This window comes from Coturnix japonica, chromosome 2 (genome assembly GCF_054131305.1).
Source record: "Coturnix japonica strain WE chromosome 2, WE-NBRP24, whole genome shotgun sequence".
Lineage (NCBI taxonomy): Eukaryota > Metazoa > Chordata > Aves > Galliformes > Phasianidae > Coturnix > Coturnix japonica.
The window spans coordinates 31,775,489-31,802,944 of NC_140664.1; the positions used below are offsets into that span (position 1 = coordinate 31,775,489).

The 27,456-nt window shown below is 36.3% G+C and overlaps 1 long non-coding RNA gene across 1 annotated transcript in view; it reads left to right on the forward strand.

Annotated features, from left to right (window-relative positions):
• LOC146761759 (uncharacterized) overlaps positions 1-27,456 on the forward strand; it is a 130,408-nt gene that overhangs the window by 38,331 nt on the left and 64,621 nt on the right. The window contains exon 2 of the long non-coding RNA XR_014942520.1: positions 2,667-2,828. This is a non-coding gene — a long non-coding RNA (uncharacterized LOC146761759). The remainder of the gene's footprint in view (positions 1-2,666; positions 2,829-27,456) is intronic.

Genomic DNA, 27,456 nt, shown 5'->3' on the forward strand with positions numbered 1-27,456 from the left:
GGAAAGGAGTATGATGAAGCTGAAGCATCTGCTACCAGAGGGGGATAATATAATGGGGAACAAGCCAAACTATCCCTGGAGCAGGGGCTTGCTCTGAGAACTGCAGTGTGGCAACTGATCAGAAACAGAGATTAAAAGAAGAGAAACAAGGACACTAAAAATAAGAAAAAAAAACAGAAAATGCCACCTTTAGCTCAGCAATTGAAAATAAGCAGAGTAACAAGCCTTCTCACTTCTGGTTAGCATGATAAGGACAGGTAGTGAGCACAGATGGATTGGTTTGTGTATTTTTCTCTTGCTGATGTTACATGAATCCACATTCACCAAGCTTGAACAAGCTCATGTTGTGAAGCACTTTATGTAGTTCCTCTCTAAAGCAACACTGATGTTTGACTATGCCAAGATAAGAACTGCAGTTGTAATTGTAAAAGTCTGTTTTACAAACACATTTAGGAAAATGCTTCAAACAGACCCGAGAGTACACGGGAAAATACTCATTGATACAGTGTATGCTGCTGCATTCCTTTGGCTATTTTTCTTCTGTCTTCGAGGATTATTTAGTCATTTTGGGAGCTAAGACAACTGTCTGGTTTAAGCTGAACAAAATCTTTTGAGGACATTGAGAAAACAAAAAACAGGAGGAACCATTTCAGCAATGCTGGGGCTTTTTTCTCAGGAGTTTGAGGGACAAATGCTAGCAAATTATCAAGCAACTCTTTAACCTTCCTAAAGAAACTTTTAATTCTTTTTCTCTGCTTCATTGGCCTTGTCAGCTAGTATCATCACACAGAAAGCAGTGAGAGCCATGTAGGAATATTCCATAGCATCATTTATGTAGGACCAATTGGTCCTGCCTTCTAAGCCATTAATTCTCCCAGAAATACTTTTAAGGGTGGCTATATGACTCAGTACAAGTTTAGGTTGAAATATTAGGATATCAGTTCAACTCACAGATTCACCACTGTCCAAAATTACCAGGCTTTGTAGTCAATGTGTACAAAACTAAAAAATAATTTTCTTCATGAGAAGTGGAACATCCTTCCACGTAAAGTTGTGCTGTGATTCCGGACTTACTGCTGGGTGCAGACAGTACTAGTTCATGTCTGATTTTCAACTATTCTAACTTACTGAACCATACATTGTCAACAATGAGCAGTGGAGAGGAACTGGATAAAGCTAGGGGAAAAGGTTCAAGAAAAGGCCCACTGCAAATTTAAGTCCTCCTTGTAAATTCTGTTTGTTTGCTAGTTCCACTGTGGGGATTTGATAGCACTTGCTAGCTGTTGGATTATAAAATAACACAGAAACAGCAGCAGTTGTCCACTCTACAATTCTGAGGTTCCTACTTGTAGCAACAATACAAACTGAATGGTGCAAAGAGCAAACGAAGCTCATTCTCAGTGGCAGTCTCAGATAAGAATATTTCAGTGAAGTAAAGTAGCCTCTAGCCATGCTAACAGAGCGATTTTGGACAGAGTGTAAAGAAGTCCGGGAAAGCTGTACTACAAACACAATGTGCATTTTTTATGAGATCAGACCTATACCATTCTGACAGGTATTTACTCTGGCTCAGAGGCACTGAATCATCAAAAGGACAGAGAATCAAACAGCTGTTTAAGGAAAACCTTTCTCTTGCTCAGTTATTAATTTGTTTGTTTGTTTTCAGAAGCAGATGTGCTGAAATAAAAACAATAGCCTTGATTTTCCTAGCCTTAAAGACTTGCATAATCTACTGTGGTAGATTATCATGATAAGATAGACCATAATTTTTATTTTCTCTGTCCCTTCTGGCCCTCCTGCTTCTTTACTGTTTATTCCCTTGGACTGCAAGTGGGCAGACCTACATCATGCTGTTGCAGGAAGCCCCAGAATACAAAGGGAAGACCCCTGTGCAAATATCAGCAAGCTGTCTCTTTAACTATTTAAAATTTCCATGTGTAATGTTCTAGGGCTTCTTTCAACACTTGGACCAATGATTTTGTACTGAGGAGGGAAGGAGTACATCATGTCTGTAAGAGCTTTTCACAGTTACTCAAGAGCTTCAGTAACTGGGACTCTTGAAATATAATAAATGGGTAGGATGGAGTAAGAGGCAGAGTAGTGACTGGAGTTGTTCTCTTTTTTTGTTCAGTCGGTGATTTTTTATAATTTTTTGCTTGTTTAAAAGATCCCACAACGTGAAAAAAATATTGTAACAATGGTTAATATTGCTTTAATAGTTAATTTCCAGGACACTAATTCTCAAATTTGTATAAAAAATTTTCTTTATATTTCTTAAATTTACCTAAGATAATTAAGTTTTGGTCAGTGCATGACAACATTCTGACAGAAGGTGAATGTTTTTTCTTCTTACTTGTAACTTGTGAGTTGAATACTACTCTTTATTTGTACCTGATACAATTATTTTTGCATCAGTGGCTGCTAGAGAAGGTTGAACACAGATGAACCTCAGAAGTCTAATTTTGACCTTCATAATACCATTTATAGGAGGAGCTTCTTGTGATTTAGAATGAGTTTCTCCCAGACCTACATGTTGGTTGGGAGTTATGAAGGTCACTAATTTCTGGTAGCATGAAATATCAATCACATGTGGGGATAACCCCCAAATCTACCTGCTTCTGTCTTGTGTGCCTGATAACAGTCTCAATAATTATCTTTTTCTCTAGCTTTGTCTGTCAATATGAAATGGACTTCTGTGACTGGAGCTTCTCTAAATGCTTCTGAGGGCAGAGGGGACACAGACTACTCTATAACAAGACCTTACAGCGGTACTTGGGCGTAGCTACCTTTGAAAGCCAAGGTCGTTTCTCATGCCCAAAGAAGACAAGGTTAGTCTGTTTGTCTTATACTATTTTTATTTTTTTTTACAATGTGAAGAATTGTACAATATTTTACAGTATTTTTGGACTTGCCGGCTGGCACTAGTGAGCAATTGGAGATGTCGGTTCATCTCACAAGTTCTGCTATTTATCTTGTATGGTGTTGTTCCTTCCTAACATTAAAATCAGTTACTGAGAACTACTTGAAATTCCAGCTTTCATTCTCAGATGGACTACTGGAATTCTGGTCATCTGCAGGGACAAAACTGACTGCCAATATGCTCTTTGAAGTACTAAACTTCACAGCATTGTAAGGCTGTCCAAGAAAGCCTAGACAGTGACAATACTGAGATATTCATTTTCTCAAATCTGGAAACAGTTGCCAAGACAGCAGTGAGGTGAATTTCTGCCTAGAAAATGTGGCTTATTCTCCTCCCTCCCCTCTCCTAATGTCCTCAGATGACAGCAAGCCAAGTATTGATAAAATAATCGAGGTCAATGTCAATAACAACAGGGCATTGTATTAAAGAGCTCATAGCAAATTATGTCCTCATGTCTGTTGGAATAATGGGCATAGGCCTATTGTCCCCTCCACCTAAATCAATGATTTTTGTGATAAAGTTAATCTGGATTTGACTTTTATGGTTTTCTTATGGTAAAACTTCTTTTAACTGTTCTAATGTGTTGCTTGAATTGAAAATTGAATGTGGACAGAAGGATTTAGTTCTCTAGGGTTACTGCAGTAGTTAAAAACCACAGCTTTCAAAAAGCTGGCACAAAATATGTATGGGATAGCATTAAAAATAGATGGAAATGTAGGAGTGGTAACTAACTATGAAATTACCAAAGAAGAAAATACTGCAAACAGAAATGCAATATTTTTAGCATCCTGCTAAACCGTGAGAGGAGATGGAAAAAGACATGTGAGCTGAGTCAGGACAAGCAGTTGCATCCTACACATGTCTCTCAGTGCCCTCTTCTCTTCCATCTTGCTCTGTGGTATGGTTGCCTGCCTCTGCCGCAAGCACGGTTCCTACTTCAGCGAAGTGGGAAAATGGATTTTTCTGTCCACAAACCACTCTGCATGCCAATTGCCACCCGATTTTGAGGAGCTTGGTTGCCTGGGAAACATAAACGGGTGTTGCTGTGGAAACCCGGTTTGGCTGACCACTGGGTTTCCCTGAGCTGGCTGGGGAGGTGGGGACTCTTTGCATTGGTCTGTGGGAGCAGGTGATGTGAGATGGGTTTGTCACTGGTGCTATCAATAAAGTTGCAAAACAGAGCTAATAGCTTTTGCTTTCACTTCTTTAAATCTCCTCTGCTGCTGACTTTTGGAGGTGAAAAAATGAGGATGATCCATTTAGGTAATTGATTAGAGGAACGAGTCCAAGTAGGAGGACAAATTTGTTTATTTACCTTCAGAAAAGTTTCTAAGACTTTTTTTCATGCACAAATTACTTAGAAAAAAAATGAACTTGAAAGCCTCCCCAAATGTACAATTTCACATTGCATTAAAGTAAGCTTTTTGAAGTTATTATAGCCACCCCTTTACTATTAATGTTCCTGTTTACTCAGTTGGTTTAAACTGTTCATCTCATAATGAACATATGCTGTCAGTAAAAGCCATGGCTGCTATGGTACACATTAACTCCTTGTTTCCAAAACTCATGCCAAGTAGAAATGGTATGTAACCCTGGATTCATATTCGGGGCAAAAGGAGTTAACCAACAGCTGAAGCAAAATGCTGTAAATTCTTCTATGGCCTCTGTTGGTTTTGGAAACAGAGTAAGAATATAATACTGGCTAATTTTTATTTCTCTTTTAAGTAACAAACTGAAAAAAAAACCTATTATGGCTCACTTTGACATCAGTGAGATCATAATAATAATACTTTGTACTTACATGGCACCTTTTATCCCAAGTTTTCAAGGGATTTTTCAGACCCTAATGACATATCACTGCATTCTCTGCTGGCAAGGCAGTCACAAAGTGGTGTGAGAGAGGAGGAGGCATGAGGCAATTTGTAGGGCGGTATGACACCGATACAGATTTTAGGAAGCTATGCAGCTGACTGACAACAGCTCTATGGCTAAATCACGTTTAAGATAAAATATCTGTCTAATCTATCACAGACATAGTTTGCTGCAGTGGAAAGAGATGAAATCTCCTCTGTAGTTCGTTGATTATACTGCAGATACTACAGTGAGGGAAGCTGTGTTTGGGCTGGTTTAGAGCTACTTCTTGATCTGTCTGATTCAGTAGATTGTGTTGTTGTTGCTGTTGTAGTTATAGTTGCTTTCTTTTCTCCTCCATGATACTTAAAAATGTACACATTATAAAAAACTGTAGAAGTACTGGAATATGTACTTGATTTCACTGAAGGCAGTGAATAACTCAAATAGTTTTCCTGTATTTTTACATTTTAGGGCTTCCGAAGCTTACGTGAAGAGAGAATTTTGGCAACTCAGGGAAAATTAATCTCCCCCACTTCCTCCTTTAATTTTAAAAGTACTTTTTTTTTTTTTTTTCCCCTCACTGTAATAAATTGTCATAGATTTGATATTCAAGTGAGGAGAGGGAAAAAAGGTTGACCTTTGATACTGGAAAGATGATAAAGAAGTAGTCCTTGTTTTCAAGTGTTCCCATGTCCAATTAATATACAGACAGTGCTCTGGAGGCATCTCCTAAATGACTTTTCAGCGATAGGGAATACTGTTATCCAGGGCTCACTGGAAACCCTGCCTTATCTGTAACTAATATAACTCAGAGAAGCTCTAAAGGAATCTGTGGAGCTACATCAATTTACACAGGCTGAAAATGTGCTGCTCAACTATTTCCAGACAAACAAAGGCGTGCAATTCCCCATTTGCCTCCACAAAGGCAGATACTCTCCCTCCTTACCTGCTCCATTTGCTTTAATGAGGTGTTCACAGCAAAGCACAAATGGTACCATTTAGACGTCAACATTAAGCATGGCTATATTTTAAAAGTAGCACTTAAGGAAATTAAATGCGTAATCTGAGCTAATGTGAACAATGTATGACTGTTGTTAAATAAAGTTAAAACAGACAATGTAAAACTCTTTCAAGCGCCTCTAACTCAAGCATGTTGTATGTGCGTGAGTTATGGCATAATCTTAGCACGATGAAGATTTCTCCATTTAGATTTTTTGACAGGGAAAGCAAATATTAACACAGGCTGTATCAGAGTTAAGGTGCTGGTATTTTGAACATCAGTGTTTGACATGCAGAATGCTGAAAGTGTGGAAATTCTGTAGGTTATGGAAATGCAATTTTTGAGAAGGGACTGGGACTGTATTGAATGTAGAAGGAAATAGGAAGTGGTTCAGTTTTGTTCCCTTTTCATTCCCTCTGTCCACACATAATGCAAATGTCAAGTAGCAGAAACATGATTCAGTACACTTATCCCAGCAATTTCCATAGCATCATTGCCTGCAATGGAATTATTCTAGATTTACTTCTGTATGAAAGCAGACTGGGAAGTATAGCTTAGTGTGTTGATATGAAATGCAAAATGGAAATGTCATCATTTGTGTTTCTTCTTGTACTGAAAAACTGCTGGAGGCCTGGTGGGGATGGAAATGTTAAAAGCAACGACATAGCATTGCATGCACTTATTTTTTTCAATATATTATTTTAAATTCTGTTTTTAGGAACCAATAAGGCATACCTCTGGTTAATTGGTAACCAGGTTTATAAGGTCCAAGTTCTAATTTTTTTGTATGTATGCATATTAACCTGGGAACAAAATTAGAGTCTTTGCTAGACTCAAGAAACCCCTGTATTCATAGGGAAAGCATTATAACAGATAAAAAATATCTGATTTAAAATCAGTTTCAGACCTTTCTACTACCCCGAGGTTAAAAAAAAAAAAAAAAAAAAAAGGAAAAGCAATGAATAAATTAGTAGCCACATCATTGTTCCAACAACCTAATTTCAATAGTATCGTAATAAGAGGACAAAGGTCGTAGATTAAAGTATTGTAATGCAAATGCAAAATCTATATCTGCTCATAGGTACAGAACTGCATTTTTCAAGATATTACTACTTGTAATGATCATAATTTGACCCAGAGTCACTAATAAGAAAATAGTTATTTTTCAGGCTCATTCAAAAACCAGTGTTTACAGGTGTGTATCTGTATATCTATAAATTAACAGTGAACAACTACACTGAGAATTTATGCTTGGGGTACCAAGTCAGGTGTAGCATTGTTTCTTTAATGCTCTTATCAAGATAACTCTTACAATGTATTTATTTTCTTTCTCCTACTAGGGGACAAGTGATAGAGACAGGATGTTCTATAATAGAAAAATATGAGGATTATTTTCCTGACTGCTTTCTGCTAATGTGCTAAAAAAAGTTAAATATGTTGTTCTTAAGTTATCAAAAATATTGTTGCTTGTTTTTTTGTTTTTTTTTTGCTTCAAGTGACAGATTAGTTAATGCATCTCGGGCCTACCAAAGTCTAGAATCCAGAGTCATCCTGGTATGCATGTTGAAAGACCCTGAATTGGCTTCTGCTGTCGTAGGTGCATAAACTTAATCTCTCCCTCCACAGATAACAGATATAGAATAGTTTTTCTATAATTTGGAATATGATCTGCTCTCTTCCTTGTGCTTCCTACTGTTCTTCCAAGTCAGAGGTAAAACTACAGGAGGAAACTGTAACAAATATCAGTATTATTAAAATTTTGTCTGCTGCATTTTGTATATTATTGGTTAAAGAGAGATAAATAACAGTGGCTTCCTACATTATCTTGTGTCTCTCTCTCTCTGCTACTCCATTAAAACTGTTTCACATATGGTTGAGGATTCATGCAAAAATAAATGACATTTCCTCCACCTAATGTGACAGTATGTAACATGGAAACAAAAATTCATTTAACTTCTGTCATCTCCAAACAAAATACTTAACGAGCAGTTTGGAGTGGCAGGGCAGTGCTGAACGGCTTGTTCTCAGCAGAGCAGGATAGCAATAAAACAATATCTGATGGATGTCGGAAGTTCGTACTTAAAGGATCTGTTTTGTGATGCACAGCAGACAGAAGATTTGGGGGATGTTACAAAATGCAGCAGTAAGAGAGCTCTTCTCTTCACCTGAGCGTGCAAAATGCCTGCAACACTGCTCTATTGGCTGCCAGCTATTTTGCTGCCAATTGGAGCATGGTGGAGAGAAGAGCAGCCCCAGGCCTCCTGTTTTTTCATGTATTGGGGCCAACTCCTACTGTGTAGAGATGTCTTCTGGTCACACCCTTGTTCTTGCACTCTGGAGTCTCCCCTTTCAATAACAGGACAGTGCCTTATTCTGAAGTGTTGCGTCTGTTTTCCTGCTTTTTTTTTTGCAGAGTATCTCAGCTTCTTCTGGTGTTTGGAGGCTGAGATGAAGGAATGGCAACAAGCAAGAAGCAGGGCTCTACCTTTCTGGTCCCCCCCAACCATGATTCCATGCAGTTCCCACAGAATCCCAGTTTCTCAGACTGTCATATACTTTCCTAACACCAGTGCCTTGCTACAAAACAGATTTGCCCATGCAGAACCCTTCTGCTACTGTCAAGAAAGAGGCCCTGACTAAAAGATTAAAGGTGGAAACCGTAAATCAAGCTTATACAACCTTTTCTGGGAATGAGCAGTTTCAGAGCAAGGCACTGCTGTAAATGGATGCATGTCAATGGCAGGGTGTGATGCCCAGATGAGGCACAGGCATAGGTATTGCTCACCATAGCCTCTGTCATTGTTAGTGGCCTCTCGTGAGTCAATCAAGCTACTTTATGAGCCACAGCTATAATTTGGCCTTCTCTGCCCTCCTGAACACATCTTGGGATAAATATATTCTGGGGATCACAGAAAATCGCAAATTTGTGCGGTAGCAGCTGGATCTGTCTTTCTTGTCTTTATGCATTTCACGATTCTCAAAGCTAAGCAGATTTGGTCCTCATTAATGCTTGAATGAATTAAAAAATGGGTATTGCTCATGGTACAAGCTGGAGCTAACTATTTTCTATAACATATAGGCATTTCTGTAATCTTTAGAGAGCTATATTGTAGAGGCATATTTGTTTTGAAAATATACACAGCTCTACAAATTTTCTCACAGAGATGGTTTGGTCCTTTGAACAAAGCCATTAAAAAGATGTTTCAAAAAAAAAACAAAACAAAAACAAAAAAAACCAACCCAAAATGCTGGTGCTTCTCTGGGTTTCTGTGAGGGAAAGGGAGGTTATGGTTTGCTTTTTTCCCCCCACAAATACGATTCACATACAGTGTAAGTTCAAATTCCCTAAGAGCAAGATGAATGCGAAGTGCACATTTACCATTTCTTCCCACAAAGGGAGCTCAGGTCAGAGAATTTCACATGTCAGAGTAGAAAATACAAATCTGTGTGTGAGTGTGTGTGTGTGAGCATGTGCGTGTTTTAAAGCAAAGGCTCATTGCTGGATTTTTCCATGGGAACTTCTGAAGTAAAAGCGCTGTGATCTATGCCCGACTTGGCCTCATCCTTCTGCACAATTATAGAAGGGGAAACAGCATTCACAACATTTTCAGTGTGTTTCTCTTGGTGTCATTCTGTTCTTTGCACTACACTATTCAGGTTTTGCAATTTGTTTTAAATGGCTCGTGAATATGGCTCTCTTTCTTCCCTTGGGATACTACTCCACAATCTAACATTTCTCAAAATTAGAATTTTTCCTCCAACCCAGGTGTAAGACTTTATAAAGCGCTGAATTCAAGTAGTAATGCATATGGTGCAGATGTTTCACAAGGGGACATTTATGTGAAGTGCTTCCATTGAAAAATGGGAATAAAAGCAAAAAACCTTATTAAATGAATTTACAATATATCATGTGTAAACATGCTTTTATTTTGCAATTTCACTACAAAATTAGCAATGCATACAGATGTAATACAGTATTGCTGCATAAAAATTAATTATCAAGAATTGTATTTTTCCAAAGCTTTGGATCACAGCAAATTAATTAAAATTCTTAATACAAAAGAAGGAATTTCAAAATGTGTTTTTACTAAATATATGTATAGTACATTTCAACCTTTTAAATTTTGCAAATGTAACATGTTTTTTTCCTCTTTCACTGCCTCTTTAATAAGAAAGAAATTGAGATCTATCAAGTCCATAGCATATATCACTGTTTTTATTCAAGAATTCTTGTGAAAATAGAGCACTTCCTTTATTCACAAAAATCATAATTGCAACATACATAAAACCTGTCAAAGCTCCAATTTCCAATATTCTAATGAATATCAAAAGAGTCCAGCATTTCTGACTTTGACAAATTGCAAATGAGGTTTTATTCATTAAGAGGGCTGCTAATGTTTATTTAAATGCAATTTACTGTTGCATTATTGATTAGCTACTGCAAAATTATCTTACAAGGAGCACGTGTAGCAAGAAGATTTCAGGTTGAGAAAGGATTTATCTAGGGAAGGCCTGTAGGCTTGATTTAGGCCCCAGGACATGAGAGTTTTAATTTATCTGGAAAGAAAGGCCTGGTGGAAGGTTTGCTTTGTTTGCATTTAGACAGCAGATGAAAGGGGTTTTGATGTTGAGCTGGGAGAAAATGGCTGCCACTCTTGTTATTCACAGAGAGAATTGAGCAAAAGAAAAAAATTTATTATAGGGGGGCAAGATAAAATGTCTTCCCCCCCCAGTTATTTTCAGGATCAGTCTATATGTGTCTTATTCTCTGAAGGAGAAATAATAAAGAAAATGTTGTTTGTTTTCTAAAATCTCTTAAAAAAATATCTGTACTGTATTTATTACTGACTCTCATTTTTTGATTCAGTACTATACAACTGAAGTGAGGTTGCTGTATCTGACTCAAAAGTACACATTAATTCTGGACCTATATATTTTAATGAAAAATAAAAGTACAATGCTTTCAGTGTTTCTCACCATAAATAGACACTTTCTGGCAATGTCTCACTGTTAACAGCCCCACACATCAGAGGGTGATACAGAACCTCTTTGGCTTCCACATTAAGGTCTGAGGCATTTGCAGTACTTATTTGTTTTAGCATTGGTTTTGTCTACAAGAATCAATTAACTGTGTAAACCATAAGCATGAATCCCCTCCTCCCTAAGAGGCGCTACCATAAAATTAAAGAAGACTCATGCAGATATGAACCATAGAGAAAAATTTAAGAAATTAAGGGCAAACACTCCATCATTTTATCAAACCAAAGCCTGTGCATACAAATAAAGCCACTGGGTTAGATGGAATCTGGTGAGCAGACAGATTCTAGTTTTGGGATAAATTATTTTAAATTTCCAGCTTGGAGAACATGTGTTCAATAAGGCAATGTGCTGCTTCAAAAGGCATAGTTCAAGTACACACTATCAGGTCCTGAATGTCCTTTTCTGGACTCATTACAAACTGACGGCACTTTTCATCTCAAATGACAATCAGGAAAACTTTGATAGCTCTCAGCCAATAGCAGGGAGGAAAAAATAATCCTACTGAAATTAAATCTAAAACTCAAATATGACACCAAGACCTTTCAACTTGCTCATTATTCCATTAAACCATCTGTAAAGGCACCATTATTCATCTGAAATGAGTTTAGAAAAACTTTCATTGTGTGACTTGGTCCACAAATGAGAGTGACAGGAGAAGAATGATATTTTCCTTTGGGGTTTATACCTCTAGTGACTCTGATGATGATGACTAAGTATCAGTTCTGACAAGCTGAAGGTTAATTACTTACTCTGCATTTCAGGTCTGTCAGAGCAGAATATCAGCATCGTTTTATTTAGCAAAAGTCAAAAGTAGTTGGTATTTACTTTGAGCACAGAGAACTGTTGCTCTAAAGACCACTTGTCTATCTTCAGGGTGCCTTAAAACGCTTCTCTGCTTCCTACTTCTGCCTCATTTGAATTTCCCTCCCTTTTCCAACTTCCAAGGAGTCTCCCATGGTAAAGTACTTCACATCAGAGAAGAATGTGATCAGTTCAAAGGTTGAAATGGAAAACAAAGTAGGTGGTGTAATTCTGAGAAAGATAAATAGACACATGGCAGTACATTAGAAAATACACATTATTAATGAAAAAGTCTTCTCAAAGTCAGGCAGGTGACAAAAGCCTTTCCCCATGAATGTGACATATTTGGCTTATTAAATTCAAATTGAGAGGAAAAGAAGTTAGGTGAAGTTGCTAAAAAAAAAAAAAAAAAAAAAAAAGGATCTGAAATGTTTCAAGTGAAGCACTGTTAGGTAGACTAGGTCTGGCCTTGGGCTATTCTAATTTCTAATTATTTGGCAGATCACAGTTTATTTAAATGGAAACAACAAAAACAACCAAAGAAAGTGTTTCTACATATTTCCTATTCTTCATAATATTCTGGAACTTCCCTGAGCAGCAGTGTTTATACCTTCCTTCTGATCCTGACCTTCATATGTTCCCAGACTCGTCTGTTTCCTCCCTCTTGCCAACTTCTCTGCTCTCTCTCCCTCTTCTGTGGTTCTTTCTATTCTGCTCAGAGACCCTCTCCAGTTTTCAAGATTAAAGTTTACCACAGTGAAAGGGAGACTTTATGAATGCGTGCATCTTCTCATGTCAGTAGCCTGAGTCTTTTGCTCTCCTTATTATGGGATCATACTCTCATATTATTATTCTGTTTCCTCAGCTATCTCCCCTTTCAGAAACTTGTCTTTACCACAACATTTCTACATATCACATTCCTGCACTATCATATATTAGAAGGTTCTCTTTGCTTTGCATCTCTTTGATTCCTTTATGAGGATGTAAATGTGAAAGAAGCAAAAGTATCTTTCTCTAACACCTGTTTAGTTTGGCTTTATTTGGGTGTGGTTAATTAAACCTAGATTTCATCCAGCTCCTGTTGCTGACCCCTGAATTCCTGTACTACTTGCATATATACTGTGTCCCATTTCCTTTTTCTAGGCTCTAGTATCTTTTCCATGTTTATTTACTCAAATTATACATAGAGCTGTCCTTTTGATTGCAGGAAAAATTGTTCCCAAGCATTTTCTATACATGAATCCTATTCTTTCCTGAGTAGCTACAGCTAAAGTTGGAGTTTTTTTGAGATCCAAGATCAAAACATGAGTACTTCTATAGAAGCATCACTCATTAGGGAGTGAAGGTTTGAAGGTTTGATGTTTTTGTTTGTTTATTTGTTTGTTTTTTTACAAATACATGTCTCTGAAATTAATGCCTACTCTTTATTTCCATGAAAAAATTTCCATATATAGAAGCAAGAACTGACACTAGGAGCACAATTACACTATGATGGAGAAAAAACCTCAGCTACACTATTTTTCAACACAGTCACCAAGGCTATGCACCTTCACCAGCAATGAACAAGAGACTGTATGCCATACTTGTAACAATCTGCACCAGTGAAGATGTTTTACTGTCACCACTGCTGAAATGTATCACCCACTGCCTTGTTCTGCTCACATCCACTGAAGCAGGTATTAACTAATTGTCAGTGGGTGTGATGTTTTCCACATAGAGGAATTCACTTAAACCCTTTTGCTTCATACACACTTCCATGCCAGATACCATTTTATCAGACTGCCCCTCTGCTGCTATCTGTCACGTGGCAACAAAATGTAATGAAATATTGAAGGGAATGATCACCATCTGGTGCCATACCACCAAGATCTGCCTCTGATGTTGTGGGCCAGTGTAATAAAATAGAAGACATTACTTTTAGAGCAGCCTTCATATTAAGGGACATTTCTGTTTTCTATATGGTTTGACTTTATCTTAGAATCAAACTTTCCAGTTAGTTTCTTGTGCATTTAGTGCACTGAAAACAATACTGAAAGTTGTCTTCTATCTAAACTGTAGATCGTAAAAGTTTTTATTCTTTTCTTTGTCATTCTCAGGATCCCCCAGTATTTAACAGGAATGTTCTACAACTTCAAAAGTTTGATGATCGTTATCATTATCTACCTCAGGTCCAGCACTTGAAAATGAATCATATTTCTCAGTATTTTTCTCTATAATCTCTGTTCCAAAAGTAGAGGTTATTTAATGTCATCTTCTGGGTCAAAAGGAATGTCAAACAAAACAGTATTCTGTATATAATCAAGCAGAATCCTGACATCTATATATGATTTTGGGGAAGAATGCTTCATGTATATGCTGAGTCCCAGTGCTCTCTTCTACTTTAAATATATTAACTTGAGGATTTGACATAATAGACATATAAAAAATTTGGTAGAAAAAGTAAAATCAGAAGGACTTTGCAATGTGAGGATACAGAAACAGAAAAAACAATGGTATTGATGGAGCATACAAGACACCTCACAGTCAGATAAAATAAACAAGGTAACAATTATCAACAGCTAATGCAAGATACCTATGTTAGGCCTAAAGAGGAAAAGTAAAGTGTTCAGACTTTCAAGCTTAAATTCTATTCAAGCAATGAAAATAGAAAACAAACAAACAAACAAACAAACAAACAAAAAACCTTTGGTAAGTGTTAAACAAAATAAGGCAAGCCAAAAAAAGTTCTGAAGAGCTGGTTGTTAAATGTGTAAGAACTAAAAATGAATTCTCTTCAAACACATCAGAGGCAGGACTTATCTGCAGGGCCAGTAGATGATGGATATAGCAAAGGAAAGCTCAAAGGAAATAAAGCCACGTTGAGAAGCAAAATGAATTCTGTGCTTCTTTGTTCCCTGTGAAAAGGGGAAGGGAGGAAATACTGGGGAAGAGGGAACTTGACTTTAAAAATAAATAATTAAGTATTTCAAATCTGTTCAAGTTCCTCAAAGGAGTCACTGGATGCACAGGCCAGGCTGATGTGATGGCAAACCCTCTGCATGGTAGTCTTCAGTTACTCCATCAAAAGCTCCAGAGGTAATCATCATATTTGAAAGTCCAAAGGCATATAACTCTGTAATGAGACAGTGGGATAAGTTATTTCCCCTTTTTAGTGATATTATTATTAATTATAATATTATTAATTAAATAATGATAATAATAATAATAATTGGTACATCTCTTGCAGTTCACTTTACTGGGAGTAGAACCTGTTTTTGGCTCTGTGGAATGTAAGGCTCCATCAGAGACTATCACATTGCTTATAGCCAGTTGCACTAATACATGTATGGAGATGGGGAATAAAGCACCCCTCTCTTTACATGTGACATGATTTGGTGGGCAGAAAAGTAGATTACCATGGAATTCCAATACTGTTTCTCAGCATTCATTTATTAACTGTATGGAAAACTTGTGAAACCTCAATTTCATTGTACTAGTCACTCTATAAAAACTTATAGTTAAGACAAAAATTTGTAGTATACAAGTACAAGATGGAGTGAAAAATAATGAGATTCAGGGAAAGAACAATATTTCTTACTAACAATACTGGCAGGGTTGTTAGACTAATAGCTACATCAACAACTCCTATCTGGCCTGGCAAAATCCTTTGGAGCCAGGTGCCCCTAAGATCCACACCTCAGGTATTCTTAAATAAAACTGCTATTAGTGCAAATGTTTTACTATTCTGAGGACAGAGAAAGCAAATTTAATCATACAGTCTGGCTTTGCAGTTTCATTTTCCAATTTGTGAAAAAAAAAAAAAAAGCAAGTCTCTATCACAGTAATAAATTAGCCCCTGAAGAGGCTATGGTGACCTGAAATCTTTCACATTTGACACTGTTGCTGTAATTTTGGAAATAGTATTTATGGAATACCACATTTGAAATTGGGTCTGCTTATTAATGGAATATAGAAACTGTAAAACCTATATATTTACCAGTTTTTTAAAAAGCTTTCTGTAAAGCCATTCACGTAACCAGTTATTTGGGCTGAAAAGCACTCTACATGGAAACACCAGCTTTCATGTCAAGGCCAGGAACAGCAAGGCTGTGCTAGATTCTTTGTCTGAAATACTACTTGGAGGAATGCACTCTTAGTAGCAAATTGTCAACTCACTGTGATTGGATTCTTTTTGAAGTAGGCCTTTTTGTGACTCATTATATGAGTGCTGCTTCAAAAGTAATGCCTCCTGTTTTGTTATGTTGGCCCACAACATCAGTGGCAAATGTCAGTGGTATGGCAGTAGGTGTTGAATCTTCCCAACAATATTTTATTACGTGTTGTTGTGTGACAGATAACAGTGGAGGGACAGTGTGACAAAATGACAGCTGACATGGAGGTGAATGTGGAGCAAAGGGGGGTCATTGAATTCCTCAATGCAGATGAGGCAACAATGAGGTAGTATGCGGAGGATTTCAGCAGTGGTGACAATGACAGTGAATCACCTTCACTGGTGCACATTGTTATGAGCATGGCACGCAGGATCTTGTTCGTTGCTGGTGAAAATGCATAGCCAGTGGTTGTAACTGTGTTAAAAAATTGTGTTTTGTAGCTGAGAATTTATCAAATAGTGTAATTGTTCTTTTTGCATCTATTTTAGTTTCCATATAAATAGTAGGAGGCATTACTTTTAGAGTGATCCACATAATAACCCTAACTCTAATTCCTTTTATAATGAACTATTAAAGAGATGTCAGCAAGAGCTGAGCTGGTGGGGCAGTCTGTGGCACTTTGCTGGTCTATTATAGATAGTTCTGAAGAAACATTGCTCTACTATAAGAAAACTAAAGAAATCTAAAAAGGGAAAAAACGTGTCAGTATTTATTGATTCAATCTTGTCACTGTACTCAAGGATAAAGATGACTTTTCCACTTGCAAGCCTTCAAGACACCCCCATGCATCTGAAAGTCAGCTTCTCTTCTCACTTTTGAAGAGCCTGTTAGAATAAGCAGGCTGATTCTACTTTTGCATCTCCAAGTTCATCTCTGATAGACAGATGGAACTACAAGGTAACTGCTCCTATCTCTTAGCTTCCAGGAGATTCAAAGGCATTTTCTCACTAATGAAACAAAATTCTCAGATACAATATGTAAATAATAATAATAATAATAATAATAATAATAATAATAATAATAATAATAATAATAATAATAATAATAATGCAAGCAGTGGATAAGTGTGTATTAGATTTAGATAAGCAAGGGAAACCGAACTTTGTTTCAGAACATTGCATTGCCTACAGCTCTGTATGAAAAAGGAGAAATTATGAATCTAAAAGAAGCACTTTTTAGCCTAACACAGTGCTATCAATTTCAGTATTAAATTATTCAATCTGCATCAGGGATCTTCTGTTTTCATAGTGATTCACCTGTAATAAATAAATAAATAAATAAATAAATATTGGGTATAAAATTAAAGGCTATCTCATCTTTGGTCAAACAAACATTATGCCTTTTGCATACAGGGATAAAAGAGAGGAAATACAAAGCTTTATTGTATGAGGTAATGCAAGCATTGTCTGCAGATGAAATATTGGTCTTACAGATCACTGTACTAGTAAGTATTTCTTTAAAAGCCTGGACTAAAACTGTTCACATTACCCACTTTAGCAAACACCTACTAGAATGGGCTTCCTAATAAAAGTACTGTATACTGCTGTGCTGACTCCCCACATATCATTTTCTTCATAAATCGTCCCACTGAAAACACTACTCCTGGAATAAGGTGATATTCCAGGTTAACAAAGCTAGTATTAACAAAAAAAATTAACAACAAAATAAGAATGCAGAAATACAGCTCCCAAAACACCACACTACAGGTTTATGAGATTGGAATGTGATGGATTTGGTATAGTCTTACTTTAGTGGATGTTGCAGAGAAATTTCTTTTTGAAATAATCTTGACTAGAGAATACTTGTGTCTGAAGGGCTTTCAGTTGCTAGATTCTGGAGATGCTAAAGACAAAGAGCAGTCATGGTTTCTAATCATACTGTGATATTAATGGTTATTCTGACCAGATTTTAATACCTTTCTGCAACAGAGAAGTGGACAACAGGACATAGATGACATTCATAGCGCATCCTAAAATTGGTGTTGTGAAATAACAAAGGATAACACAGAGAGGAAATTATGTGCATAAGTAGGAAATAGCAGCATCTACATAAAAATAGGGAATCTATGAGATCATCAGCTGAGAAAAACAGCCCACAAACTGAAAACAGAGGACCTCAAAAACTAGAAGAAAGCTGGAAGATAAGACTAGGTAATACAATTGGCATGAAATTATAAGAAAAATGATTAATTGTGTGAGGGAATTAAGCTCCAGAAAATTAAAATGTGAAATTGGAGATTATTTATGTAGAAATGTTGTTCAAGCTCAGGAAAAGAAATTTACCTCCACTTCTTCCAAATTGCCTGGGTGACTAAGAATGAGGGAAAGATGTCCAGACAACCTGAGATGATGCAGCAGATCAGGTGCTGCCCCTATGGGAGAGACGCATGACAGCTGTGGCAAGCAAGGCAGTAGCTCTGCTGCTGCTAAAAGACTAGCAAATGCTGACAAAATAATCAGTAGTTCCACTCCCACAAAAGTCAAGTCTTATCACCCAGTCTGTCTCCGCTTGCTTTGAAGTCCAAGAATATTAGGGGACAGATCATTTCCCAGGGTATAAATGCACCTGAATTTCTTAGGTAGGCATAAATATATTAGGTAGGTATACCTTTCTTAACTAGAGGTGAGCTACGACTAACTTCTATTCAACATGTTAAAGGGAATTTTTGTGAATATATTTTGAAAAAGTTTGAGTAAAGCAATAGAAAGAACTTTATCATAGAGACTGATCTTAGTAACCTCTTTAGCTTTATTTATTCATTTGTCATTAATAATAAAAAGTGAAGGTACATTGAGCATTGCTTTCTGCAAAAAAGGTATTAATTATTCCTCTCTCCCAGAATTAGCAAAATGTCATCAATGACTCATTTGCAAATTCTAGAAAATATGCTCCTATCCAATTTTGCTTTCAAAAATACCCCAATCACTTTATGATTTAAGCTATATTCATCCTTCAGATCACTCTGATTTTTCTTCTTACAAAGAAATGGATTGTTCTTAATTTTTCATTGGTTATAACCAACAATGAATAATAAATTAGTTTTATTATGCCACATAGGATAGAGATAACAGAAATTAGTTTATTGCAAACTTATCTTTATAGTTGCATACAAAAAAATGTCATCTAAGATGTCTGATGACAAACTGGAAACTTCAATCCATAAAAAATTAAATAGCTAACACATAGCTAGGAGATATATTTTGGAATTACAACCAGGTAGTTGTAAAGGAGACTTTGCTTTTTAATTATTAGTCTTATTGAATCCTATGCATTAGAAGCATTATATTAAATTAAAAAGAACACAAAAGAATCCTTAGGGAGAAGGGGAAAAAAACCCACAAAACAAATATCAATCTTGCAGTTCTTTGCTTTTTTTCTTGGAAAAGAAGACCAGTAAGAAGAATGAACAGAATGGTATACGTTATACTGCATTCAATATCCATTCTCACATAAATCTTTTCAGGCTTTCTTATTTGGTAGAACACAGGTGACTAAATGTAAGTGCAATGTAAGAGATCTTGTAGAAAAGCTAAGAGAAGATTTTGAAGTGGTTGAAAAGCAAAGAGATAATGCTTTCATACTAGATTAACAAATCTATTGTTTATTGCCTCAATGATATGGCATGCTGTGAGGTGCCTATGCTCATGCAGTAATGATTAGCTAGTTGGCTAACTTCCAGATACTAATGTTATTAACACTATATTGTGAAGCTTCAATGTGACGCTGATTTTCTTGTGCTGTATGTTGCATGTAGAAAACTTGTATTAATCAATACAAATTATTCTCTAAACAATAAGACACAGTGGGGGTGAGCAAGAAAGGTGGGAAATAAGGTGTTAGTGAAAATAAATAAATAATAAATAAATAATGTAATGTGCTCTGCCCCTAATTAATGTTAAAGGAAAATCTTTGAAAGGTAGATGTCTAGTGAGTAAAGCAGGCCACAAACCAATAGTCTGTGCTCTGTCAAGTAACAAGGTTACGATGTAACCCTGGGCAAATAAAATTTTTCTCATTGCGCCTGAAGTAAAATAAGGATGGCTTCTCCCCCCTGCGTTCTTTCTGCTAAATCTTGGGTAGAAAAGAACAGAAAGTTTTAAAGTATTAGAAGCTTGGCTGAGAAAGCTTTGTACTGGACAGTATAATTTTTGTAGTAGGTGAATTGAAGAATTTAAGATACTGTATTGAAATAATATGAACATGTAAAATAAATAAAACATGGAGTATAAGTAGCTTACTGGCATCACAGTTGCTTTAGCTGGTTCTCCATCCCTTCTTTTTGAGGTAATAGCCTCAGGCATGTACTTCTTGAATTGCTCATCGCACCATAAATCCTGGTACTAAGTAGAGGGAATGTAGTATTTGACAATATTAACTTGGTTGGCAATTGAATAAGAGCATGTAGAGTTCAAATGGACTGTTACTGTTTATAGTCCACCAGCTTGTGCAAAAACAAAAAAACATTCTGTTTATTTTCCCCCCTGCTTCTTTCTCTGGTTTTGTGCTAGAAATTAGAAAGCCAGGATGATGGGTCTAGTCAGAAGAGCTCTATTGATTTCATGTTCACCTTTATGGACTATCAGATATTCACTTCCTGCCTCAACTGGCATTTTCATGAACTGCATCTGACAAACATTTCACAGGTGTGTGATGAGTCAGGTGCTTTTGGAGTGTCAGTAGGAATAAAGAGAAGTGTTGTGCAAAACACTGCCTCAACTAGTCACAGATCTGTTGACCAAAGAGGTCCTGGCTTGAGCCAGATTTCCATGTCCAGACTCCTCAATACATTTTCACTTTGGTTTTATTCACACACAGCCATGAATATTAAGCTACTTCTGAGAGCTTTTAGCATTAAATGGGTAAACTGAGACCACAGTGCTTACTGCTGGTGCCATTTATGTTGGATTATGTGTTAGGGCCAGATGAGAAAGCCATTTCCATACATCTTTAGAATTAAGCATATGAATGGAATGATTGACATCAATGTGACTACATAAATAATTTTAAATGTTTGAATAAAGCATGTGCTAACCCAAGGGCTTAAGCTTTCACTAAGCAGTTTGAGCACACTGCAAACTAAAACAAACAATTATTCTGCCTTTATTGGTCAAAATATTTCAGTACCTGCTTAAATTTAAACTGGACTCATAGTCCCAACTAAGCAGTTCATATGCTTAATGAACTGCTCAAGTCGGGCTTGACAATAAATGAGGCTGCTGGTATCCAGAAGGTACATCTGCTTTCCGTGGTATCTAAACGTTGATGGGATTGGTTTATACTGGAATGTTTTACTTACATGTTTTACTTCTCAGTTGGAGTGGACAAAGGGCATACAACACAGTCAGTAATAGTCAGTTTTTTTCTTATTTTTTTTGGTTTAGGTAGAGAATATTTAACTCTTGTAAATCCTAGGCAGAAATTTGGCAACTCTAGGGTCAGCAGTTCAGTTCAGAAGCAATGATGATTTGAATGAGTTATATGTTTTTTCTTTAGTTACTTTTCTAAAACTATTTAACACAGTAGAAAGTGTCTTCAGAACTGCAGTGTTTTTTTTCACTCAGTACAGCATTAATTGAACTAAAACAAACATTTTTTAAGATCATGTTTTTTATCGGAAGAACCGAGTTTTGTTTCCTATTTTCATTATAAAGGATATGAAAAATATTATCAAGTATTTATATTTAAACAAAAATATTTTAGAGTTTTTTTTTTTTCCTGAAAATGTAGAAGAATGGAAGCAGTCCAAAAGCCTTGAAAATATTATTAGTTCTGCTGAGCAAATAAAAAAGATTTCTTACTTTGTCACACAGCACATCTACTTTGTGTCTTTACACATCCCTAAAGCTGAATTACTAGTGAAGCAGGTGACTTAGAAAAGACACAGTTCTTTACACTTTTCACATCATGCAGGCAAAATGGAGCTTGTGTATGAGGGTGTACATGAGTAAAAAAATTTCCATGAATATACATTTACTATGTTGTGTGCCTATGGAATGAAGCTTCATAGATGGAATGGGAAAAAAATAGAGGAATCACAATCAAGAGAAAACTGCAGAGAACAGAGATTTGAGAAGAAAAGAGAGCTGAATGATTAAATACTAACCATAAAATAGTTATTAGAAAGGTACATAAAATGAAGTTAAAGCTTAGCATAAGGAATAAGTAGACACAATTTCAAATATGACAGATAATAAGAGGGTGAAAAAAAAAGAATAAGCCCAAATGGAAATTAAAAATAGAGATATGTAAGAATCTAAATGAAAAGTTTAAAAATATGTATATTAGCAAATACTTAACTATTAGCAATTGTTTGAAATTGTTATCAATTTAAAGGATTATCAACAGAAGTTGAAGATTCTGAGGGAATATTCTGACTTGTTTGACACTATAATAATGAAGGGAATATACTTATGATGATTATGTCTCTAATTAAATAGGATTATTCCTGAACTAAACTTCAGCTTCTCTTGGTTAGTCCTTTGATACTCCACTTACTTTATTCTACTTGTAAGATGATAAAAACATATCGGTCAATAAAAATAAAATGGAAACCTGTGGAACTAGTGAAGACTGCAAAAAACCTCAATTTTTAGGTATTTAATATATCCAGATAATGGAAGTATTTACCATGGGAGCTAGCAGACTCTCCATCATTTGAAATGTTGCAAGTGAATGCATTCCATTCTGAAATGCATCATTTATTCACAAATTGTGTGTCTGATGAAGAAATTGTTAAGATATTTTTCTCCGCGGAAAGATTGGCAACCACAGCTATTGTGAAGTGAAATATACTGTCAGTGCTGTTTCAGAATAGCTTCTTGCATAGACATGCTGTTGCAGAGTGACATCGTTTGCATGTCAGGATAGTGACTATGTAGGCGAGAGCTCCTACAAAATAGCAAAGTTCCCAATGGCTATGACTATCTTTTTCTATCACTAGGCAAAGCCTAGCTAAGATGTCCCACATTTCATGTGCTTGATAGCCAATGGCATCTGTGTTGCCTATCTTCAGTAGCTTGATGAATTCCCCCCCAACAGTTTTTTTACCTACTCAAAAATTTTCTAGATACCATAGGAGGAACAAAGTGTTCCTTGTCCTTGAAATCTCTAATTTGCAGATTGCTGTAAGTGTAAGAAAATATTGCTTCATTTTCTTTTCTTAACACTTTTCTCATATGTTTGCTACTGGGCTCTTGGAGATCCTTTTCTCTGGACCAGAACAGTAAATCTTAGGTCTTTTGCACCTCTTTACTGTGGTTCAGCTATCCCCAGCACAGCTAGCATAACTAGTAGTTACTTTCTGTTGATGGATAATTTTGTCTCAGACACTTTCTACATCTAACATGCAACTTCTTCGTGACTCAGATAACCCAAATAATATGGAAGTTTATTGCCTCCTTGCAAATATTGGTAAAAGTGAATTTAAATTGAAATGAGATCTTGTTATTTTTCTTGTATGTCTAAGGTTTGTTGTGCTTCTCTCTCTAGAGCTAATGTAGATGACATCTAAGTGCCTACAACGTAAATTAAAATCTTTCCACACATCAACATTTTTATTTATACAGCTGGATTCACCAATGACCTAGTTATATATTTTTTCAACTTCTGATTTATCTTCTTATTTGTTTTTCTGTCCCAACTACTATGATAGGCATTGATTACAGTTATAAAAGTAAAATTAAACAGATATAAAAAAAGCTTTTCCTCACCCTCATTCCTTAAATATCACAGTAAAAATAAACTTCCTATGAAATAGAAACCGTAGAACTCTCTTCTGTCATTTTCATTCTCCTGAAGATCATCAGGCTGTAGTTCTTACTACTCCTACATTTGCTCTTCTATACAAAGAAGGATATGGATCCTTCATTTTATACTTATGCAGTACACAAGATTATATCTTAAATAACTGAATAAGATTAACTAACAACATTAGACTCTTCACCCAAGTACATTTTGAACAAGTGCAGAAAAATCAGTGACACAGGGGAAAAGACACATCCATATGGTAACTCCCAAAATATGTCAATTGCTACTCAGAAAGAACGCTTAATTATATTTTGTAGAATATTTGAATTATAATGTAGGTCTTTTGAGTTTCGTTCATGCCTTATAGAGTGCAAACAGTGATTATGAAAAAGTATGCACTATTCTTACTCCTTCCCCACTCTCCTAGTTCTTCTTTTTCTTTTGTTAACAATAGTTGTGTACCTTCAACATCAGATGAGAATATGAGATCTCTACTACCACAAGATCTCTACTATTATGAGTTAGGTGACTCTCAAAGTTTGTTTTTATTTTGTTTAACTTTTGCTCTTTGAATGGTCTCAGACCTTGCTCCTTTCAATGATGGTAGGCTCTCTGTTGACATCAGAGCCAGCACGCTTCTCTTTGATATGAAAACATCAAGGATCTGATCAAAGGCTCCAGAACGCAGAGCAAAGAAGAAAGAAGTCCAGTGAATGAACTCTGGGGTTTGTGGGATCATCCAGATCATCCAAAGGGGCTATAGGAAGAATAAGAAAAAAATAAATCAGCTGCTGTTGTGAGCCTTGTGACCAGAAATCTGATGGGATGCAATGTGTAAGCTTGGAAAATTGTGTTTATGAGAAATACTTATGGAATTACAATGAGAGGGCAGATGCAAAATTGTTTGTTTATTTATTTATTTATTTATTTTTCATGTAGTAAAATGTTGGTAATTTTTATAGATGATAATAAGCAACTTACCCTTGGTAGAAGATAATAAGGTCAGGAAAAACTGAGGCACAGAAACTAGACGTGGGCCCTGGTGGGTGACACCCACATGTAGTGATGAAGATGGCTGATCTCATTGTGGGGACACTCATGATTATCTTCCCAAGGACATGGTGATTCAGAGCAGTGCCAGAGGAATGGAGGAAAGCAAATGTCACTTCTGTGTTTAAGAAAGACAAGAAGAGTATCTGAGTGAATTGTAGGCTGTTGAGCCTCACCATGAACTCTGAGGAGGTGGTTGAGCAGTTAATCCTGGAAATGTAGAAGAAATGATTAGGAGTATTCAGCATGGATTAGGAGTGTTGCAAGCAGGTTGAGGGAGGTTATCCTTTTGTCAGATCATCTTCATGTATGTTAGGATTAAAACAACAACAGAGAGATATTTTCTTGATGATTCAGTTTTGAGGAATTTGTTTTGTGTTTTGCATGTTACACCTCCAAAGGCTTTCCAGTAAATTGGAGGAGGAAGAGGGAAAATAAGAGTAGTTAAATGCAACAGAGACATACAAAATTTTAATTATGGCTTCTGCACACCACTAGTTTCTGTTGATTTTAGCTTTTCATTTTCTTTATCCTCATCATCCTCACCCACTACAGGTTAAATGCCTTTTCCTAAAGTAAGCCACCCCCAGAGATGGGTGGTGATACCTGCAGGTAGGGGAGATAAATCTTTACTGCATTAAATGCTGACCCTGTCCTTGCACCCCACAAGTGTGTGGCATTCCTGCTATGAGCTATCTCACCTGATAACTCCAGATTATCATTCTATAATTCCTCCCACTCTGCTGTTTACTCCATCCAAACATTACACTCGCAGATGGTGAGTATCTCTTTCTCCTCTTTCCAATCATCATTTGGCCATGCCACAGCACACATAGTTAATTCTTTTTAATCTTTCCCCTTAATTAAATAAAAAGCCAATTTTAAAGGAACTGTAATAAAGTTGCTTATTTTTATGTATTGCAAACGATTAATAAAGAAGGGTGCCATTTTAATAAGGACTTCAAACAAATGTTCTTTCATCTCTCAGCTCTTGAGAGTGTAGCTGCTGCTGGGGAAGAGGAGATGTGTTATGCCTGCTGACACTGGGTTTCTCATTCATGGCCATTTTTCATACCTGCAAAACAGTTTGTGGACTCTTTAAGCAGAGAAGTGGGGGGAGGAGGGAGAGAAGGTTGATAGGTCCACATTAGCTCATTAAAAACTAAAATACCATTTCTATTTTACATAATTTAACATGGCAAACTATTAAAAAAAAAATAAGGTGAAAACTGCAACCCCTAGGCATGCGTTTAAAACATCCTCATTTAGATGCTAATTTTGATTCCTAGTGTATGGCTGGTTAAAAAAAAAAGCCATTAACAAAGGGGCAGATTACTTAAAAGGCATTATTAGGCAAATATGTATGAGTTTTCTGATACCAAGTGGCCCTTTTATGACTGAATACAGCTGCTAAGTAGAGTGACATGGAGATATTTGTTTTAAAAGGAAAGAAAAAAACCCACCAGATTAAAAAGATATAAAAAACAATAATTATATAGAGTGTAAATCCCACAGGTGAAAAAAATAGTTTAAAATGCAAGTAGTATTTCCTCCATTAAATATTTAGAAATGTGAGACTGCAGGTGATGTGTGTTACAAGCTGAATTCTAGGATATAGCTAGCATTTAGGTAATAGTGAAACAAACATGAAAATGTTGCTATTTAATTCTAATCATATATTTTGTTTTGTGTGTTAGTAAAACAGCATTGACAGAAAAGTGAAATGAGGAAAATAACAGGCAACATGAGAGGAAAGTGCATTCTTTCCAGCTGAGATTGAACTCATGACTGGCAAAAATAAGGTTATAATGATATTAAAATGAAAACTGTTCAGACAGAAAAGATATAAATAAATGTAGTATTCTGTATAAATTAAATGAGTAGTAAGGGATGGGCAGATGGTTGCTTAACTGCATCACAGTAAAAGAACAGTGAACAGGTCTTCACTAAGTGCTCTCTTTCTGAACCTGAATAAAATTTTCTTTAACAGGAGAGAGGCTAAAGGAATTTCAAATACTGAGAAGAACTGAATTTGAAATGCAGAGCTAATTTTGACTCTGCCTTGGTTGTCAAGGCAGTTGAGTAATTTTTGTGTTCTTTGTATATTACCGAGTTAAGAATAAGGTGGCTAAGCCAAAACAGTCGATCACTGAGATCATTGCAGCCCCCAGCAGCCACGGGAAGGGCATTTTTGCATGGAGAGTCCATACTGTTCTTCACAAGCCCGTTTCTTTGTATCCACAGGGCAGTTTTGATTTGTTAATGCTGTTTAGACAGTAGAATTGCGTCAGAAATAAGAGCAACTCTTTCCTTCCCTCCTTCAGATAGTCCATTTTGCATGAGACAATAAAATTCATCAAAACAGCTTCTCTTTATGCAACTGTTAAAGGAATGACACCAATGTAAAGCTGGGATAGCTGTGATGAGAGCTCAACTCACAAGCTGGACCAAGAGAAAGACAACGAACTGTTATGAAAATGGAATATTACATGAATGTAGAAGAATCTATCCTCATGTGTTAGTTATCTTTTATATCTTCTTGCATTAATAAAAAATTGGAAAAAAATATGAATATTTAGCAGCTCATGTTGCAGTCCTTTGTAATGCACCAAGTCCACCAGTATCAGCAAAACTACATGTAATCGTATTTAAACTGTTTTATTATTGCATGGAAGCCTAAGTAAATAGATAAATAATGAGTAACCAAGGAAGTCTTACCTGAAGTTAGATTCAAAATAATTCCCTCAAAAAATTATTTTATTACAAAATTGGTGTTCAATACTTTTAAAGCTTAGCATCATTAAGTATATCTGGACACAGTGCTAGGCAACCTGTTCTAGTGGCCTTGCTCAAGCAGGGGGTGGGCCATGTGACCTCCAGTTCCTTCTAGCCTC